This window comes from Penaeus japonicus, unplaced genomic scaffold (assembly GCF_977035675.1).
Source record: "Penaeus japonicus unplaced genomic scaffold, GWHDUDI00000001_assembly GWHDUDI00001615, whole genome shotgun sequence".
In the NCBI taxonomy this organism is placed as follows: Eukaryota; Metazoa; Arthropoda; class Malacostraca; order Decapoda; family Penaeidae; genus Penaeus; species Penaeus japonicus.
In genome coordinates, this window is record NW_028236017.1 from 1 (window position 1) to 12,500 (window position 12,500).

General features: G+C 37.8%; 1 pseudogene; it reads right to left on the reverse strand.

The window, feature by feature from the left end:
• Positions 1 to 10,182: 10,182 nt before the first annotated feature.
• LOC147466341 (large subunit ribosomal RNA) lies at positions 10,183 to 11,924 on the reverse strand (annotated as a pseudogene).
• Between the last annotated feature and the right edge of the window lie 576 nt (positions 11,925 to 12,500).

The following is a 12,500-nucleotide window of genomic DNA, read 5'->3' on the forward strand; positions in this document are numbered from 1 at the left end:
GTATGGAGTATACCTCCTGGTGTTGCTTGCTTATTATAATGGTATAAACAATGCCAGACAATGACACGTTTTCTTCCTGGTGCTTTATTATATGAAACGGTCCAACTGCAAACAAAAAATAAACACCTCTAAGAACATTATGTAATCGTTAGTTACATGTAAACAAAAATTAATAATATTCAGTATCACTAACAAATGTACTGGCAATATTTTTAGACAAAAATGATAAAGAGAATAGCACCAATGATGGTAAATGATGACAATGAAAAGCTAACTCTTTTCACAATAATTATTAAGAAACCATAAATATAATGTAAGCATCAACCTCTTCCATATAAAACTTACAGTTTCTGGCCTTCTCTGGGTGCTGACAATGTAATGAAACTGGTATAATCCTTCAAAAACCACATGGAAATCCAACATCACTGACTGCTGCACATGTTCACTCCATACTTCTCCCATCCGTCTACAGATGGCAGCACCGCCATAGGAGGGAAATTCAAATTTATTGCTTACGAAGTTACAGGTGTTATATGTATATATATATATATATATATATATATATATATATATATATAGAGAGAGAGAGAGAGAGAGAGAGAGAGAGAGAGAGAGAGAGATTTATATGAGATATAGACAACGACGACACTTAGAGCTGCGCTATTCTGCTTTCCAAATGCCTGCACTTTCGTCATCTAATTGTTTTAATTCTCTCTCTCCCACCGCCGGGTGCTAAGTCCCCCAGTAAATATTCCTGACACTTAATTTCACCCCCAAAAGAAAAAGCACAAGTCTCAATTGAAATGCCAAACACCCCTCTTCGGCCAGGAACTCATCTTTCATCTTCTCTTTGCCGACACATATCACACCGAGTCAGCCAGCCAGGCACTTAGTCATCTATGTGGTGGGAGATGGAGGGCTGCCCTCGGTAGAAAAAGAAAAAAGAGATTAGACAAAAATAAATAAAAGAGAAAACCCTCTTGGCACATACGGAGGCAGCACTCCATTCGATCACAAAGGTACATTGTTCTTTGCTCTCACGGACATCTCCTTACTAATGCAATGCCCTCTTCTCCTCTTATATATATCCGGACGGAAAGTTAGGGCCCGGGACGTGGACTTTCATTAGAACGATGATAAATACTCTGTTTTTAGTTTTAGAGATGAGTGTATATCGTAGGTCTAGGGAAATATTGGACATCTCACTATGCCAATTTCTGGACCTTTGCAAAAAATGGACTCATAACAGTTAAATGATGAAAATACTCACTGGTATTAGTTTTAAAAATGGACGCTCATTGGAACGATGATAAATACTTTATCATTAGTTTTAGAGTGTATATGGTAGGTGTAGTGAAATATTGGAGTTTGAAAGATGGTAGAATGCAGTACCGCATTTTGGACATCCCATTGTGCTAATTTTTGGATCTTTGCAAAAAATGGACTTATAATAGTTAAAGGATGAAAATATTCACTCTTCTTAGTTTTAGAGATAAGTATACAGAAATGGACGTTCATTAGAAAGATGATAGATACTATGTTATTAGTTTTAGAGATGAGTGTATATGGTAGGTTTAGGGAAGTATTGAACATCTCATGTTCTAATTTTTGGACCTTTGCAAAAAATGGACTTAGAATAGTACAATGATTACAAATACTCACTGGTTTTAGTGTTAGAGATAGGTATACAAAAATGGATGCTCACTAGAACCATGATAAATACTTTATCATTAGTTGTAGATGAGTGTATATGGTAGGTGTAGGGAAATATTGGAGTTTGAAAGATGGTAGAATGCAGTACGGCATTTTGGAAATCTCATTGTGCTAATTTTTGGACCTTTGCAAATAATGGACTTATAATAGTTAAAGGATCACAAATACTTACTGTACTTAGTTTTAGAGATAAGTATACAAAAATGGACGTTCGTTAGAACGACGATAAATACTCTATCTTTAGTTTTAGAGATGTGTATATATGGACATATTGGACATCTCATTATAATAATATTTGGACCCTTGCAAAAAAATGGACTCATAATAGTTAGATGACGAAAATACTCACTGTTCTTAGATTTACAGATAGGTATAAGAAAATAGATGTTCACCAGAACGATTATGAATACAGTTTTTAGTTTTAGAGATGAGTGGTATGGTAGGTGTAGGGAAATATTGGACATCACATTGTGTCATTTCTTTACCTTTGCAAAAAATGGACTTAAAATAGTCAAATGATGAAAATACTCACTGTTCTTAGTTTTATAGATAGTTATACAAATATGGACGTTCATTAGAACGATGACAAACAGTGTGTTATTAGTTTTAGAGATGACTGTATATGGTAGATGTAGGGAAATATTGGACATTTCATTGGACTAATTTTTGAACCTTTGCAAAAAATGGACTTATATTAGTTAAATGATGACAAATACTCATTGCCCTTTGTTTTAGAGATAGGTATATAGATATGGACGTTCATTAGAACGATGATAAATACTCTATTTTAATTTTAGAGATGAGTGTATATGATAGGCGTAGGGAAATAATGGGCATCTCATTGTTCTAATTTTTGGACCTTTGCAAAGAATGGACTCATAATAGTTAAATGATGACAAATACTCACTGTCCTCAATTTTAGAGATAGGTATACAGAAATGGACGTTCATTAGAACGATGATAGATACTTTGTTATCAGTTTTAGAGATGAGTGTACAGTATATGTTAGGTGTAGGGATATATTGGACATCTCATTGTGCTAATCTTTGGACCTTTGGAAAAACAAAGGACTCATAATAGTTAAATGATGACAAATACTCACTGTCCTTAGTTTTAGAGACAGTTATACTAAAATGGACATTCATCAGAATTATGATAAATATTTTGTTTTTAGTTTTAGAGATGAGTGTATACGGTAGGTGTAGGGAAATATTGGACATCTCATTGTGCTAACTTTTGGACCTTTGCAAAAAATGGACTGATAATAGTTAAACTGCCTAAGTTTTGAGTATCCTGCCCCGGAGTTTCGGCTCGGCCCCACGCGCACTAAGGCCAACACTACTTTGCCGCTTCTCCCTCGGTTCGCCCACCTACCAGCTGGAGTTGGCATGGCCCCGCCAGCACCACTGCCAACACTCCCTCGCCACGCGAACCTACCAGCCGGATATTCAGCTCGGCCCTGTGCGCGCCACTGCCAACACTAACAGTTCCTTGCCTCTTCTCCCTCGTCACGCATACCTACCAGCCGGAGTCTCGGCTTTGCTCTTCGCGCGCCACCGCCATCGCTCCCTAGCCGCTTCTCCCTCGCCGTGCGCACCTACCAGCCGGAGTCTCGATCCCGCGCGGGCTACTGCCATCGCCAATGCTCCCTTGCCTCACGCACCTGCCAGCCGGATACTCGGCTCGGCACCACGCATGCCACTGCCACCACTAATACAACCTTACAGCTTCTCCCTCGCCGCACGCACCTACCAGTCAGAGTTTCGGCTTGGCCCAGGGGGCGCCACCGCCAACGCTCTCTCGCCGCTTCTCTCTCGCCGTGCGCACCTACCAGCCGGAGTCTCGGCTTGGCCCTGTGTACGCCACCACCATCACTCTTTTGCCCCTTCTCCCTCGCCGCGCACACCTACCACCCGGAGTCTCGATCCCGCGCGGGCTACTGCCATCGCCAATGCTCCCTTGCCGCGCGCACCTGCCAGCCGAAGGGTCGGCTCGGCACCACGCATGCCACTGCCACCACCAATACAACCTTACAGCTTCTCCCTCGCCGCGCGCACCTACCAGCCGGAGTTTCGGCTTGGCCCAGGGGGCGCCACCGCCAACGCTCTCTTGCCGCTTCTCTCTCGCCGTGTGCACCTACCAGTCAGAGTCTCGGCTTGGCTCTGTATGTATGTATGGATGTATGTATGTTTATGTACAGAGTGTATGTATGTATCTATGTATGTACATATGCATGTATGTATATATATACAAATGTAATGTATGTATGTATCTATATGTATGCACGCATACATGTATGTATTGCATGTATTTATGTATATCTATATATATATGTAATGCATGTATTTATGTATATCTATATATATATATATGTAATGCATGTATTTGTGTATATATACACATATATATGTATATATTTAATGCATATATGTACATGTATTGTAATGTGTATATATATATACATATATATTTATACATATGTGTTAATGTCTGTATATATGTATGTATATATATAAAATGCGTACTCATTATGTATGTCATGTATATGTATGTATATGTATACATATATAAAATGTGTACTTGTATGTATGTATGTATGATGTATATGTATATATAAATATTTATAAGAGAAAAAGACAACTACGACACTTAGAGCTATGCTACCCTGCTTTCCAAATGCCCGCACTTGCATCATCTAATTGTTTTAATTCTCTCTCTCCCACTGCCGGGTGCTAAGTCCCCCAATAAATATTCCTGATCCTCACTTTCACCCCCGAAAGAAAAAGCGCAAGTCTCAATCGAAATGCCAACCACCCCTCTTTTGCCAGGAACTCATCTTTCATCTTTTTCTCTTTGCCAACACATATCTCACCGAGTCAGCCAACTAGGGACTTAGTCATCTATGTGGTTGGAGATGGAGGGCTGCCCTCGGTAGAAAAAGAAAATAGATTAGAAAAAAAAAATAAATAAGAAAACACTCTTGGCACATACGGAGGCAGCACTCCACTCAATCACAAAGGTACATTGTCCCCTGCGCACCTACTAGCCGGAGTCTCGGCTAGGCCCTGCGTACGCCACCGCCAACACAAACACTCCTTCGATGTTTCACCCACGCCGCGCGAACCTACCAGCCGGAGTTTCGGCTTGGCTCCGTGCGCACAAACGTCAACGCTCACTTGCTGCTTCTCCCCTTTTGAGCGCACCTACCAGCCGGAGTCTCGGCTTGGCCCTGCGTGCGCCATCACTAATGCTCCCTCGTAACGCGCACCTACCAGCCAGAGTCTCGGCTCGGCCCCGCGCCCGCCACCGTCAACGCTCCCTCGCCGCTTCTCCCTCGCCACGCGGACCTACCAGCCAGAGTCATGGCTTGGGCCCGTCCAGCCAAGCCCAGCCTGCGGCGCCACCGCCAACGCATGCTCGCCGCGCGGACCTACCAGCCGGGGTACCGGCTTGCGCCAACACCATCTCCCCTACCCCTACTTTGTATGTATGTATGTATATGTACTACATGTATGTATGTATATGTAATGCATTTATGTATGTATGTATATGTACTACATGTGTGTATATATATGTAATGCATTTATGTATGTATGTATGTATATGTATTGGATGTATGTATGTATGTATATGTATTGCATGTATGTATATATATATATATATATATATATATATATTTAATGCATATATGTAAATATATATATTATATATATAATGCATGTATTTATGCATATATATGTAATGCATGTATATATATGTATGTATATATATATATATATATATATATATATATATATATATATGTATGTATGTGTGTGTGTGTAATGCATGTATGTATCTATCTATCTATCTATCTATCTATATATATATATATATATATATATATATATATATATATATGTAATGCATGTATGTAAATATATATATATATATATATATATATATTAATTATATATATATAAAATATATATAATATATGTAATATATGTATATATATATATATATGCATATGTATGCATGTATGTATATATGTAATACAAGTATTCATGTATATACATACATATATAATATATATATATATATATATATATATATATATATATATATAATGCATGTATGTATATATATATATAATGCATGTATGTATGTATTATATAATTTATATATTATTAATATACTACACATGCATTTACACACATATAATATATATATATATATATATATATAAAAATATATTTACATATATATATATATGTATATGTAGATAGTCAATGCATGTTTATACATACACATATTTAATGCATGTACATATACATAGTGTAATGTATATATATATATATATATATATATATATATATATATATATATATATATATATTTTATATATTATGCATATATGTATGTGTATATATATATATATATATATATATATGTATGTGTATATATCTAAAATGTGTACTTGCTATGCATGTAATATGTATGTATGCATATATATATAATGTCTACTTGTTTGTATGTATGTATATACATATGTATATAAAATGTGTACTTTGTACACATGTATGCCTGACATATATATATTTATATATATATATATAAGAAATGTGGACGATGACGACACCTAGAGCTGCGCTACCCGGCTTTCCAAATGCCCTCACTTACGTCATCTAATTGTCTTTTTTTTCATTCTCTATATCCTACTGCCAGGCGCTAAGTCCCCAACAAATATTCCTGACCTTCACATTCACCCCCAAAAGGAAAAGCACAAGTCTAAATTGAAATTCAAACCAACCGTTTCTCCCTCGCCGTGCGCACCTACCAGCCGGAGTCTCGGCTTGGCCCTGGGCACGCCACCACCATCGCTCTCCTGCCTTTTCTCCCTCGCTGCGCTCACCTACCAGCCGGAGTCTCAGCTCGATCCCGCGCGTGCTACTGCCATCACCAATGCTCCCTTGCTGCGCGCACCTACCAGCCGGAGGGTCGGCTCGGCACCACGCATGCCACCGCCACCACCAATACAACCTTACAGCTTCTCCCTCGCCGCGCGCACCTACCAGCCGGAGTTTTGGCTTGGCCCAGGGCGCGCCACCGCCAACCCTCTCTTGCTGCTTCTCTCTCACCGTGTGCACCTACCAGCCAGAGTCTCGGCTTGGCTCCGTATGTATGTATGGATGTATGTTTGTTTATGTTCTGCATGTATGTATGTATCTATGTATGTATATATCCATGTATGTATATATATAGAAATGTAATGTATGTATGCATCTATATGTATGCACGCATACATGTATGTAATGCATGTATATATCTATATATATATGGAATGCATGTATGCATCTATATGTATGCATGCATACATGTATATAATGCATGTATTTATGTATATTTATATATATATATATATATATATATATATATATATATATATATATATATGTAATACATGTATGCATGTATGTAAGGAATGCATGTATTTGTGTATATATACAATTATATATGGATATATTTAATGCATGTATGTACATGTATTGTAATGTGTATATATATACACATTGTATATATATATCTATATATCTATATATATATATATTTATACATATGTTGTAATGTGTGTATATATGTATGTATGTAAATAAAATGTGTACTCATTATGTATGTCATGTGTATGTATGCATATATGTATGTATATTTATATATATATAATGTGTACTTTGTATGTATGTATGATGTATATGTATGTATGTATATATATATTTATATTTATAAGAGATATAGACAACGACGACACTTAGAGCTGTGCTACCCTGCTTTCCAAACATCCGCACTTGCATTATCTAATTGTTTAATTCTCTCTCTCCCACTGCCTGGTGCTAAGTCCAACAATAAATATTCCAGACACTCATTTTCAAACTTAAAAGAAAATGCACAAGATTCAATCGAAATGCCAATCACCCCTCTTTTGCCAGGAACTCATCTTTCATCTTTTTCTTTTTGCCGACACATATCTCACCGAGTCAGCCAACTAGGGACCTAGTCATGTATGTGGTTGGAGATGGAGGGTTGCCCTCGGTAGAAAAAGAAAAAGATTAGACAAAAATAAATAAATAAGAAAACACTCTTGGCACATAAAGAGGCAGCACTCCACTCTATCACAAAGGTACATTGTCCCCTGCGCACCTACTAGCCGGAGTCTCGGCTAGGCCCTGCGTACGCCACCGCCAACACAAACACTCCTTCGATGTTTCACCCACGCCGCGCGCACCTACTAGCCGGAGTCTCGGCTTGGTTCCGTGCGCGCCAACCTAAACGCTCACCTGCTGCTTCTCCCCGCAGAGCACCATCACTAATGCTCCCTCGCAACGCGCACCTACCAGCCAGAGTCTCGGCTCGGCTCCGCGCGCGCCACTGTCAACGCTCCCTCGCCGCTTCTCCCTCGCCACGCGGACCAACCAGCCGGAGTCCTGGCTTGGGCCCGTTCAGCCAAGCCCATCCTGCGGCGGCACCGCCAATGCATGCTCGCCGCGCGGACCTACCAGCCGGGGTACCGGCTTGCGCCATCACCCTCTCCCCCACTCCCTACTTTGTATGTATGTATGTATATGTACTACATGTATGTATGTATATGTAATGCATTTATGTATATATGTATGTATGTATGTACATGCATTGCATGTATGTATGTATGTATGTATATATATGTAATACATGTATGTATGTATATATATATATATATATATATATATATATATATATATATATATACATATATATATATATATATATATATATATATATATATATGTAATGCATGTATGTACATATATTATATTATATATATATTTATATATATATATATATATATATATATATATATATATATATATATATATATATGTAATGCATGTATTTTTATATATATATTAATGCATGTATATATATATATATATATATATATATATAATATTATATATATATATATATATATATATGGATGTAATGCATGTATGTATTTATATATATGTATATATATACATATATATATATATATATATATATATATATATATATATATATATATATATGTAATACATGTATGGATGCATGTATGTATATATACATATGTGATATATGTATATATGTATTTATTTACTGGGTACTTGCATGCATGTACAACTGTATGTATGTATGCATGTATATATTTATTTATTGGGTACCTGCATGCATGTATGTATGTATGTAAAGCAAGTATTTATGTATACACACACACACACACACACACACACACACATATATATATATATATATATAATGCGTGTATGTATGTATTTATGTAATGTTAGTATTTATGTATATATATAAACACACACACACACACACATACACACACACACACACACACACACACACACACACACACACACACATATATATATATATATATATATATATAGATATATATATATATATATATATATATATATGTAGATAGTCAATACATTTATGTAGATCCACATATTTAATGCATGTACATATATATATTGTAATGTATATTATATATATATATATATATATATATATATATATATATATATATATATATATATATTATATTATGTACATATATGTATGTGTGCTATGCATAAATGTATGTATGTATATGTATATATATATGTATGTATATATATATATATATATATATATATATATATATATATATATATATATATATATAATATGTGTGTGTGTGTGTGTATACATAACTACTTGCATTGCATGCATACATACATGCATGCAAGTACCCAAAAAATAAATACATACATGCATACATACATACAGTTGTGCATGCAAGTACCTAGTAAATAAATAAATACATACATATATTATATACATATGTATATAAAATGTGTACTTTGTACATATGTATGCCTGACATATATGTATATATATATATATATATATATATTTATCTATAAGAGATGTGGACGACGACGACACCTAGAGCTGTGATACCCGGCTTTCCAAATGCCCTCACTTAGGTCACCTAATTGTTTTGTTTTTTTTTTTGTTTTGTTTTTCATTCTTCTTCTCCTACTGCCAGGCGCTAAGTCCCCCAACAAATATTCCTGAACTTCACATTCACCCCCAAAAGGAAAAGCACAAGTCTAAATTGAAATACAAACCAATCATCATCGGCCATCCTTCTTCTCTATGCCGACACACATCTGAGTCAGCCAGCCAGGCACTTCGTCGCCTACATGGAGATGCAGAGCTTCCCGTGGCAAAAAAAGAGAAAAAGACGAGAAAAAAAAGACAAAACACTCTGCCTCTCTGCACATATAGAGGCAGCGCTTCACTCGATCACAAAGTTACATTACGTTCCCTTGCTCTCATGGACGTCTCCTTACTAATGCAATGCCCTCCTCTTCTTCTCGTTCTTGTTGTTGTTCCTCGCTCACGGGGAAGACAAAAAAATCTCCTGACTAAAAGAGACAAGTCTCACTCAATTGCAGGAAAGAAGAAACCTGTTCTAGAAATTACGACAACCCAGCCGACAAGTCAGTTGTATGCAGACGGTTTACTCTTTATCGAGGAAGCTGGTTGCCAAGGGGAGGCCCCCCTTACTGCTCTGGGGCGACGACCGACCGCGGACACGCCGCGAGCCCGTGAAGACCCGCAAAACGCGCACCGCGGCCACTGGCCGCCGACTAGGACCTCCACCTCTTTGACTGTGACAGTCATGTGATTTCCTCTTGCATGGGCACAGTCCGCCGCCTCCGGGGAGGACGGCGTTTAAACTGACACGTCGTTTAGACCACTCGCCGATCCGTTACACCGCATGCGATCACGTCGCTTAACACTCAGCACGGTTTCCCCCTTGAGAGGGTTTCAGAGGTAAAACCTGCCAGACGTGGCTGCCCTCCGAAAGTGGCCTGTCGACCAAGAGGTGCACCATTGGTCCGGACCCATCGTTCCTCTTGTACTGGGTGGGGCTGCTGTCGCGACATGCCTTGCATTGTTAATGGTAGGGTAAAAATAACCTGTCTCATTCCTTTTGTAAGTGTGAACAATCTTATGCTTGGTGTAAACTGCTTCACAATGATAGGAAGAGACGACATCGAAGGATCAAAAAGCGACATTGCTATAAATGCTTGGCCACCACAAGCCGGTTATCTCTGTGGTAACTTTCTGCTTAAAACTCGTAAAAGTCAAAAGTATTGCTAGGCCGTGCTTTTGCAGTCCGGATCAAGCCAGCATTAGCCCTTGGGCTCTACATGTGGTTTCTGTCCAAGGCTGAGCTGACCTTGGGACATCTGCATTATCATTTGACAGATGTACCGCCTTAGTCAAACTCCCCATCTGGCTCTGTCATCAGAACGGCTATCCACGCGGCCGCGAACGGAGACGGGGACGGAGCCCCGCTTTGACGTGTCGCTTAGAAACTAGTAGAGGCATAGGAGAGAAGGATGGGAAGGAAAGGACGACCGCCGCGCCGCGGTTGCCGCAGCCTGTCCGCGCGCCCGACCCCCGTCAAGCCTCCCGTTCTGGCATAACCAAGTAGAGAGACGACCAGAGTAGTGGTATTTCATCGTCAGATATTAGGCCTTCCCACTTATGCTTCACCTCTGGTGCCTCTCTACAAAGCCAAACTAGAGTCAAGCTCAACTGCAGGCCCGTTTCCCTGCCTGTGAGTTCACTAGATAATAGGTAGGGAAAGTGGGATTCTCGTTAATCCATTCATGTGCATTACTAATTAGATGACAAGGCAATTGGCTACCTTAAAAGTCATAGTTACTCCCGCCGTTTACCCGCGTTTGGTTGAATCTCTTCATTTTGACATTCAGAGCACTGGGCAGAAATCACAATGTGTCAGCATCGATCACCGACCATCGCATTGCTTTGTTTTAACTAAACAGTCGCATTCCCCTGGTCCGTGCCAGTTCTGAGACAGCTGACAGTCTGTTGCCAGCTGAGGCTTGAAAACGGGAAAGAATCCACTTGCCTTTGCCTGAGAGGTGCCTTCCGCGTTGGCCCCGACCCGCGACGGCGGAGAGTTAAAGGCGGGCCCGCGACATGTGATGGGACGAGGGGCGCTCCGCGCGCGACTCGAACGGCGGGGGTGTCGGGCAAGACGCGGTCGCCCTCGGGGTCGGGTCCGATCTCGGAGCGGACGAGCCGCCCCTCGCCCAGTCATCCTCCCTATATTATTATATATATTATATATATTATATAGATATATACTGGAGTATATACAATATATATATAATATACATATATCATTTATCTATATATAAATTATACATACAATAATAATAATATATATACATAATTATACATATTTAAGATATGTATACATATAATACATCTAATATATATATGATAGATTTATGTAAAATATATATACATATATATGACACACACACAAGCCCATATATATAATATATATAGATATATATATATATATATATATATATAATATATATATATATATATATATATATATTATATATATATATAATATATAGGTATTTATATATAATTATATAATATTGTGGATATATATATATTTAACATTATATATAATATATATACATACATATATACATATGTATATATACATATATATTGTTAAATATACATATATATATATATATATATATATATATATATGTATATATATATACAAATGTAATGTATGTATGCATGCATACATGTATGTAATGCATGTATTTATGTATATTTATATATAAGTAATGCATGTATGTAAGTAATGCATGTATTTGTGTATA